A 10,420-nucleotide genomic window follows, 5' to 3' on the forward strand; every position below is an offset into this window, starting at 1 on the left:
GCAGCTGCTCCTCACTGTAAAGCAGTCGCTGAAGGGCCTGCAGGCGGAAGGCCGCAACCCTGCTGGCCAGGTCAACCAGACCCTGGCCCCCCTCGGCAACAGGCAGGTGAAGGACGGCTCGTGGGAGCCAGTGGCGCCCATCCCAGAAGAAGTCCACCAGGTTGCGCTGGAGTCTCTCCAGGAGATCCGGTGGGGGGTCGAGCACGGCACACCGGTGCCACAAGGTCGCTGCCGCCAGGTTGTTGATGACAAGGACGCGCCCCCGGTAGGAAAGGCTGGGCAGGCGCCAGCGCCACCGCTGCAGGCGGGCCTCCACCCCCTCCTCGAGGTCGTCCCAGTTACGCGCCATGAAGGCCGGTGGCCCCAGGAACACGCCCAAGATCTTGAGGCCCTCGCGGCGCCATGTGAGCCCCCCCGGCAAGTCCGGGGGGAGCGTGCCAGTCCATGCGCCAAGCAACAAAGTATCGCTCTTGGCCCAGTTGATGCGGGCGGAGGAGGCACGCTCATAGGCACGCTGGCAATCCGCCAGGGCCCGCACGTCTTCCTGAGTGTTGAGGAAGACGGTCACATCATCCGCATATGCCGACAGCCGGAGACGAGGCCTAGCGGACGGGCCGGTGGCCACTGGCAGGGCCACACCACTCAGGCGGCGTCGCAGCGTGTGCAGCAGCGGCTCGATGGCCAGGGAGTAGAGCATGCCCGACAGCGGACACCCCTGACGAATGCCCCTGCGTGCGGGGAACGGAGCACACAGCACACCGTTCACCTTGAGCAGGCTGGAAATGTCTCGGTACAAGACCCGGAGGGCCCCGGTGAAGAGGGGCCCAAAACCAAAGGCCTCCAGAGTCCGGAAGAGATAGGCGTGGCCCACCCGGTCAAAGGCCTTCTCCTGGTCTAGAGAGATGAGGCCGATGTCGAGGCCAAAGAGCTCGCTAGCCGTGAGTAGGTCCCGCAGCAGGAACAGGTTGTCTTGAATGGTCCTGCCCGGCACACAGTAGCTCTGCTCGGGCCCGGTGAGAGAGGCCATGACCGCGCGGAGGCGGGTGGCCAACGCTTTGGCCAGGATCTTATAGTCCGCGCACAGCAGGGAGACCGGCCGCCAGTTCTTCATGTAGCCCAGGTCTCCCTTCTTGGGCAGCAGGGTCAGCACCGCTCGGCGGCAGCTGATCGGCAAGACCTTGTCGGCGAGGCTCTCCTGGAAAACGTGCAGGAGGCTGGGGCCGAGGAGAGGCCAGAAGGTCTTGTAAAACTCAGCAGGCAACCCATCGAGGCCCGGGGCTTTGCCGGAGGCGAGGCCGGCCGTGGCGGCCGCCAGCTCTTCCAGGGACAAATCCCGCTCAAGCTCTCCGGCCTCCAGGGCATCGAGACGTGGTAGGCCCTCGTGGAGTTCCCGCGTGGCCTCGGGGCACGACGGCTCAGCCGCAAACAGGTCACGATAGAAGGCGACGGCATGTTCGCGTATTTCGCCGGGCTCTGTAATGACCCGGCCCTCAGGAGTCTTGAGATGGTCCAAGACTTTGCTCGCTGCCCTCCGCCGCTCCAGGTTGAAAAAGAAGCGGGTCGGGGCGTCAGTTTCCGCCAGTTCCTGGCAACGGGCGCGGATCCTCGCGCCGCGGGCCGCGCTCTCCGCCAGGTCGCGCAGACATCTCCTGCGGAACCGGAGGCTCTCGCTCAGTGCCGCGTCGCTGCCAGCGGCCAGCAGAGCAGCCTCGAGCTCCGCCACGTCCTCCTCCAACTCCCGGATACGTCGGCGCGTCTCGTTCGCGGCCAGCTGGGTGTACTGCTGGCAAAAGGCTCGGATCTGTACCTTGCCCACGTCCCACCACAGCTTCCAGGAGGAGTGGCTCGATCTCGCAGCCTCCCAGCTCCTCCAGAAGTGGGCAAAGCAGTCCCGGAAATAGGAGTCCTGAAGCAGGCTGGCGTTGAGACACCAATAAGGTGCCCGCGCACAGGCTCTCCCCGGCAGGCTCAGTTCACTGAAGGCTAGGTCATGATCTGACAGACCCGAGGGAGCGATGCAGCTGCTGCGCAGGAGTGGCAGGTGGTGCCTGGTGACATAAAGGCGGTCGAGGCGAGCCATGGTGACACCACCGGCACCCATCCTGGCCCAGGTGTACTGGCGCGCATCAGGATGCAGGGCTCGCCAGATGTCCACGAGGTCTGCCCCCTCCAAGGCAGATTGCAGCTTGCGAGCGGAGGGCAGGTGGGGTTCAGGCCCTGTGCGGTCGAGGCGCGGGGCAGCGGTGCAGTTGAAATCCCCACCGAGGAGGAGCAGGTCATCATCCTCGCTAGCGTCGCGCAGGAGGGCAGCCAAGGTCTCGAAGAAAACGACCCTCTCCTGACCATCGGAAGGCGCGTAGACGTTGATGAGCAGCAGGCGGTGTTGTGCGAGGGTGACGCGGACGGTCAGCAGGCGGCCGGGGATGACCTCCCGCGGCACCGCCGCGTCAAGCTGCAGCTGTGGTGATAAGAGAGTCGCGACCCCAGCGCTAAGGTTGGTGCCATGGCTCAGGAACACCTGTCCTCGCCAGGCAGCCCGCCAGGCCGCCTGGTTGAATCTGTCAGAGTGTGTCTCTTGAAGGAAGGCGACGGCCAGCCTCTTCTGTCGCAGGAGCTCCAGGACGGCTTCGCGCTTCACCGAGTCTCGACAGCCGTTGATGTTGAAGGTGCCAATGATTGTGGCTGCCATGGATGTGGGTGTGGGAGAGGAAGAGCACAGCAAGGTACGGGTGGAAGAACGAGCACCCAAGAGCAGAGCAAGGCAGTACAGACAGGTCAAGGAAGGCCTACTGTGCCCTACTCTAGTCGAGGGACCCGCCCAAGTCCCACTCAGCTCTCACCCTCTGGGCAAGCTTCTCCAAACGGTAAGCCATCTGGCGTGTGCCCAGATCCCGCTGCATGAGCTTGGCAGCTGCCCTGGCACCCTTAACAAACACTTTGGGGTCTGTGCACCACTGAGTGATGCGTCCTGCTACGTTCCTCTGCCCCTTAGTTAACTTCAAGAAGGACAGGAGTCCCCCATAGTCTGGAGGGACCCAGGGGGGCTCCGCCAGCTTGGGGTGGATGTTGCCTAAGGAAGAGCGTCGAGTCCGCACCCCCGGCGGGAGCTCGTCTGCAACCGCAGCATCGACGCCCTCGATGTCTAGACACATCAGCCGCCTCTCATCGTCCGAGTCAAGGACCGGCTCCACGAGGGCATTCCCTGTCTTCCTGGGGGGGGAGAGGCCATCCCGCTCACGACGCCTCTTGCGAGACTCAGTGAGCTGGACCTCCATCTCGTCAACTTCTCCATCTAATCCACCAGGCTGGGGCATGACCAAGGGGGTAGCAGACTCTCCCGCCACCCCCGAGGCCAGGCCACCAGAAGAGAGGCATTCGCCACCATCCCCACCGCCGCCCGACTCCGGAGGCTGGGGGACAGGCGAGGGGAGAGGGACCCCTGAAGCCCCCTCCCCCTCCGCTAAGTCTGCCCTGCCGACAGCTACATCCAACGGGGTGGGTGGTATGGCAGCCAGAGCGGGGCCAGGCTCTTTAGTGGGGGGTCCCTCGGCACTGGCCGAGGAGGGCAGGGCATCCTGAGAGGCCCCCTTCATCTTCCTCTCTTTGTCCTCCTTCTTCTTCTTCTTGGTGGTAGTGGGCAGCTGCCCCTGTGCTGGGGACGGGCCAGACTGCCCCGCCCCCCCAGCCGGCGGGGCCCCCGCACTGAGGGCAGGGGGCGCCACAGACGGGGGAGGCGGCGGCGGGGCCTGGGTAGTAGCACCAGCCTCTCCACTGGACGATGGTTTCACACCAGAGCCCCCCGCTCCCTGAGATGGAGTAGGGGTGGAAGGACGCTGGGAGGAAGAGCTCCCTGCTTCCCTGGGCCTGCCGCGTGTCCCAGAAGTCGACACGCCGTCTCTCGGCGCTGCCGCAGGTGGCGATGGTCCGGCCGCCTTGCCCTGAGGGCACTGAGCAGCCAGGTGGGAGGAGCCGCCGCACTTAAAACACGTAGTCTCTCCCACAGACAAATAGATAATATACCTCCGACTCTCGAGCGTGAAGCTCAGGGAGCGAGGTAGAGACTGGGGGCCCTCCTTGAGGAGCATAAAGACCTGCCTCCGAAAAGACAGGACGTGCTTCCGCTGAGGGTCCTTGCTTCCCATCGGCAGCCGGCGAAAAGGACTCGTAAGAACTCCATAGGCCTCGAGTCCCCTGGCCAGCTCCCGATCAGAAACATGTGGTGGGATGTTAGAGATCACCACCCTCACTGCCTGAGTCTCTAGGGGCGTGACAGGGTAGTGGATGCCCGCAATGTCTAGGCCCTCAGCACACACCCTGTCAACCAAGGCAGGCGTGCTCAAATAAATCATCGGGACCGTGTTCACACGACCCGCATAGCGGATCGTACGCCATCCCAGGAGCGCAGCCAGAGCCTCCATGCAAACCTCAAGCCCCACATGGAGAGGGGCATGAACCCTCAGGCCGTGCGTCAGCGGGAGGTCCCGAGAGACATCCTCATGCCAACTGCCAGGTGTAGGAGCAGCCATCCTCACTAGGACAGGGTTAAACTGCAAAGCAAAAAAACTAAGGGAATGAAAAGAAAACTTAAACACAGGAGCTCAAGGCCAAGCTCCCGGGAATGCGGCCAAAACAGAAAGTGAAGATAAGCCACTGAAAGGGAGGGAGGGATTTGGGGGGTGAAAAAAAAAAGCGTGGATAGAACAAAAAAAAGAGGGGGGGAAGAAGAAAAAAGCACCCCTCAAGCGGCAAATGATAATAGAGAGCTCCCCACAAAGGGGGAGGAGGGTGGGGGGGGGAAAAAAGCGGCAGGGGAAGGAGGGGGGGGGGTTAAAACAGCAAAAAGAAAAAAGAAAAGGAAAACTAAAGGGTGAGGGGGGGATGGAGGGTTAATTAAGAGCACCTCTGGAAGGCAGGCTAATGGAAAAGGTAACTCCCCGTAACGAGCAGACAGAAAAAAGAGAAAGAGAGGGAAAGAGACAGTAAAAGAGAAGGCTGCGAGAAGCGTCTCACAGACAAAGAAACCGGAAGCAGAGGGGGAGGGAAGAGAGAGGAGAGAAAAGTGGGGGTAAAAGCTGCAAAAAAGCAAGAAAAGAGTCAGAAAGCGAAATAAACAGAGGCTAGAGACCTTTAGAGAGGTGGGAGTGAAGGAAGAAAAGAGATAGGAAGCCGGGGAGTCTTACGCTCGGGATCGCCCCACGCAGCTCCAAGCGAGCCTGGTCCGAAGCGTCCAAAGCGGAAGGAAGGAAGGAAGGAAGGAAGGGCCCAGAGATGTGGTAGCTGGCAGATACGCTACCCTTAGAACAAAGGGGATACAAGGGACCCATAAGGTATCCTTGCCTACTTGGCACCGAACCTCAGAGAGGGGGTTTTACTCTTTTAAAGGGGCAGAGCGTGATGTGAGTTCTGTGTTATGTTACAGCCCAGGGACTCAGGGTGGTTGACTTGTTTGTGTGCTGTCTGATAACACTGGTGGTTTGGGTGAGGCTATTTGGGGAAGGAGGAGGGCTCACTGGGAGGCCCACTGCAGTGTGGGGACCCTGGCACCAGAGAGGGCGCAGCATTGGGGGACACAGACCCTGGTGCCAGAGGGTGCAGAGGCAGTGCTGCGGAGAGCCCAGTGCGGACAAGGGGCCAAATTTATAACAAGGCCTAGGCAGGGCAATGCCAGTATCATCTGCAAGGCTTGGGGTGTGGTAGAGGGGTGGCTGGAGCCATGCATATGGACCATAAGGCTGAGAGACTCGGGAACCATCCACAGTAAAGCAGGACATCAAGGGGTCTAGAGACAACAGAGTTATTAAGATCTAGCCAGACCATGTCCAAACCTAAAGCTCAAGGGCAGACTCCCTATATTCATCATACCAACAAGACGTGGCACGCGAGAATGAGGGTGCTTGTAGGGCAAGACTGACACAGTTAAGGACCTAGGGGTAACACAGCCACACCTAGGCACCCCACCCTGTTACAGTGGCAATGAGTTTTTGGAGTGGATCCATGGGGTGGCAATGCTCACCACTGATGACCACGGCCAGTGGGGTTGATTTGGTGGGGAGGACCTATTTCCACAGCAGGCTATGTCCTCCCACTTATGGTAGCCTTCTGGTAGCCTGATGGGACAGACAGAGCAGCTCCATGGGCCAGATCCAGCCCAGGGGCTGTATGTTGGACACACCTATTCTAATGGAAGTAACTGCCCCCAGTGAAGAGTGATGGTGCATTGAGTCTAAGGTGTCCATTTTGTTCCAAGTGCTTCCTAGGTCTTTTTCTTTTTTCCACAACAGATGTGTTTTTTCCATGGCCAGAATAGTAATTGTTGCTGATGGCCCTGCTTGCAGGATAGGATGCAGTGTAGTCCAATTCTAAGGGGCAGAATGCAGGACCTGAGGGCTTCAGGCACCCCCTGTATATTACAAGCCGGACTCAGCTGGAGCTGGCTTTGCCATCATGCATGGAATGAGGGAAGGCTATCAGGGCCATGGATGGGGCAGAAGATGTAAGGCTGGAAGACTTTATCTGTCACTTTTCCCTGCAGGGTAGGGAGGAAATGCAGGGAATGCTGTGAGACTGCATTAGTGGTCCCAGTGTCTCTGCTTCAGCTGTGTTTGAGCAAGCTTAGCTTCTTGTCCATCTCCACAAAATACTTTAAATGGGGGTGGGGGGGAGGAGCAACCTTTTTGACAGGCATGCCACAAATTAAACCCCACACCCTCCCCAAGTGCCACTCCAGTCCCCTTCCCTGTCCCCTTCCTGACCTGCTGCTCTGCTTTCTGCTCCCTGCTGTATCTGTCCACCTCCTCCATGATCTGTAGTGTGGCACTTGCTCTGTGGATTGGCAACCCCTTCTGTAAACTAAGGCCAAGTTGGACTAGGAGTGGGGAAGGATTTGTCCTTTATTCATTTTGGTTACAGTCTTCTCATTGTATTAGAGCTGGGATTTTTATAGCGTCTTAAGGGTAAGAAGACTAAAAGGCTGGATGAATGACTCGCTTAGGCTCTTGTGAAACTACCAAACTAAACTCAGTTCTAACATTGTGACAAACAGGGATTATCTCGCTTGTTCCACCATCTTTCCAAGCCCTAAAGTTGCTCCAAGGTAAAAATGAATCTAGCAGGGCTCTCTCTAATTTAAGATTTTACAGAAGAATTAATAACCAGAGTAAAAAATTGGCTTGCCAAAGAGACACTGAATTTTATCAGAACCCCCTGGAGTCTGCCTTTTCCTCTGAGCTGCAGTTTGGAAAATAATTTAGAACATGTGCATGTGACCTTGTACATACATCAGTGGCTCCCTCAGTATATTTGGGTAATCCGACACTTACTTATTCTAAATTGGCTAACGTTGAAGTATGGAAGCCCCATCAATTGAGTAATTTTAAAATTGGACTGGACAGTGCTTTGGAAAACTTACTGTGGGGGAACAATCACACATTGGCAGGAATGATGCACCAGACATAAAACTGCATTTTGTTATTTTTTTTTCTCTCTCACTCCTATGGGCTAATTCCTGAAATCCTAACTCGGCAAAACATCCTTAATAAATGTATATAATTTTTTTTTTTTAATTCAAGCTCCTGTTGAAGTCAACATGTAAGGCCTAATTTTTCAGGATTTAAACTGAGTAAGGGTTTTTACCCAAAGCTTATATGAGACAAAAGATAACTTGCTTCTCTCCTACATGACCTCTGAAGCTGAGCTGACACAGCAGAGTGCACACTGAACTCTGTATCAAGGTGCAAAAATATGTTTTGCCTTATTCACTTCCCAGAGACTACTTGTTTTCTGCTGGGTGCCCTTGCTTAATGCTATAATTGAGCTGCTTAATTAAAAACAATTATCAACCCAATTTTATTACTTCTGGAGTTGGATGGAGAAATGTTATGACATTCAAGTCCATCATAACAAAGATTTATCTGCTTTAGAATGTGGTTATTCACACAGATGAAGCCATTTACATTTTATGGGTCACCAACTGTAAAGCTCTCTGGGGCAGTGGTTGTCCTACTTCTTTGTGTCTTGTTTGCATAGCACCTAACATAAAATAGTCCTCATCCTTGACTGAAATTTCTGTATGCCATCATAATGGCAATAGATACAAGAACATGATGATGATGATGACAGCTTGGAAACGTATCTATTTCAAAAGCAGGGTTAAATCTACCTTCTGGTTCTATTTTTTTTCCCCAACATCCCTTGGAGGTTTGGGGGTTTTACATTTTCATTTTTTTTCTGGGCATGTCTGCACTGCAGCATAGTATAGAGTGGTAGTTTTCAAACTGAAGTACATAGAGATTTGCCAGGGGGCATGGCTTATGATTGGCCAATGCATGTTAGGTAATTGCGTAGCCTCATGCTGATGCTGGTGTGAATTCCCTTCCCAAGGAATGAACATGCAGAGAGGTGTTGGGTGGGGTGGATACAAGCAGCAATATTTTGCAGGAAACTCCCAGGTGGCTAATTTACCCTGCTGTCCAAGGGTTTTCTGCCCTTTCCAGCTGTGTGACAGGCCCACACAAAGAACGGAAACCACTGATTATACAGTGGAAACAGAGAACCAGAAGTATATACCAAGTGCTGTATAAATACATTAAGAAAACTGAAAATATTTTCTCTCTAATCTCTTTTGAGTAATAGTGAATTTGGGGGTTACTTGTAAATATAGTGGATAGAAACTTTTTTTCAGATAGAAAAGAGTAATTTTTAAAAAGTGCCTTTAAAATTACAGATAGCATTAGTCAAACTTTGGTCAGCAGCTCTGAAATAAGTACATTATTTTATGGAATAATGTACATACATGTCTTATGGAAACCATCAGATTTACTATCACTGAAAAATGGAGTGAACCTGACTTTAGATGTGTTTTGTTTAATTTAAAAAGGAAGTTTGTTTAGATCAACACTAGATATAAAAAATTTTAATTTCCTACATAGTGTGCCCTAGGGATCCACACTGAGAGATTTATTGCTTATAATTCTGGCTAATCATGACCTAATTCTATGACCAGCATCAACTTAAAAATCTTTGTATGTGTATACATACACACATGTGCATATAAACACAAATACAAATAATGCTATGCATTACGCTGCTTTGAAAAGGCATAACCGAATAGATGGTTTTCATGGAGCTGGATACTAGCATGGTTTGTAAATAAAGCTTTGATATCAAAAGCAAGTAAAACAATAAATATGTCATTTGGCTGTAGACTGGGATGCAGTGCCTCACAATTTATTGGAGCAGGGGTCAGGAACTACAGCTACACTGATAGTGTGTTTGACAAGCTGACATGGAGCTGCATAGAGGAAACCATCTGGACTAGGTACAGATAGTCAAAAAGCCTAAGGCTGAATTGATTCAGTCTTTGCAAATTAGTTTAAACTGCACAGATTAAATTGAAACAGACATTTACCTTTGATTCAGAAAACACAGCCACATGCCTACAGTGGTTCAGGCCAGAAACCAGGGGCATTGGAGCATAGCTCTCTGGCTGTATATTCACTTCTTTTTCCTGCTGCCCCTGAGGTCTCTGGGATTTGCAGTCCAGAATTACAGCAGCAGGACTCTGCAGGGTTGCTCATTTCTTCCTCTTCCTGCTCCAGGTGCCTCTGGGATTTGTAGTCCACAGTTGCAGCCAGCAGTACATTTTAAGTGGGGGAAGGGGTGTTTTTAACCTCCCTCCCTGGCCCCAGACCCTAGCAGGGGTTTGTCTGAGGGGGACAGTTCCACCTCCCCCCCCGCTTGTCAGCCAGCCCTCACTGCTCCAGCTAGGGAGCAGAGGGGTAGGGCCAGCCCTGCTCTCTGGAGCAGATGGCACAGACCAGCCCAGGACTAAAAAGCATGCTGGGTGGCCTCTGATTTAACTTGAACCAGCAAGAGGTCTGGGACAGAAGTTTCATAAACCAGTTTGACCCAAATCAGTTAAGTCCAATACTACATTCAACCAGGTTTATCTTAAACCAGTTTCAGTCATTTTGATACTGGTCTACGTGCACTGAGCTTCTGTTCTGACAGGCTTAAACCAGTTTCTGATCACTTAAACTGGTTTAGTGTAACTTCTGTCCTTAGCCCTGCAGTGCAAAACAAGAAGTTTTATTGGGCTAAAGTCCAGGAAAAATGCATATTCTTGAGCACCATTTGCTTGTAGTTTGTTAACAAACTGCTCATGTATATGTATATAGAGAGCACCCTTGTAACAATGTGTATGTGTACACATAGGGTGCGTCCAGATGAGTGCACATGTGTGGCATGTGGTGCTGCACGGTGGCACACACTGCACGCGCTGCATACATCCCCAGGGAAATGCATGTTCCTGCTCATGGAGATGTGCCCATAGGGTGCATCTACATGAGCTATTATTGTGGTTCAATAAAGTATGGCACAGTTCATGCCAGAATCATCTGCTTCTGGTCTCAGTCTTCACCTG

The sequence above is a fragment of the Alligator mississippiensis genome, chromosome 3 (genome assembly GCF_030867095.1).
Source record: "Alligator mississippiensis isolate rAllMis1 chromosome 3, rAllMis1, whole genome shotgun sequence".
Lineage (NCBI taxonomy): Eukaryota > Metazoa > Chordata > Crocodylia > Alligatoridae > Alligator > Alligator mississippiensis.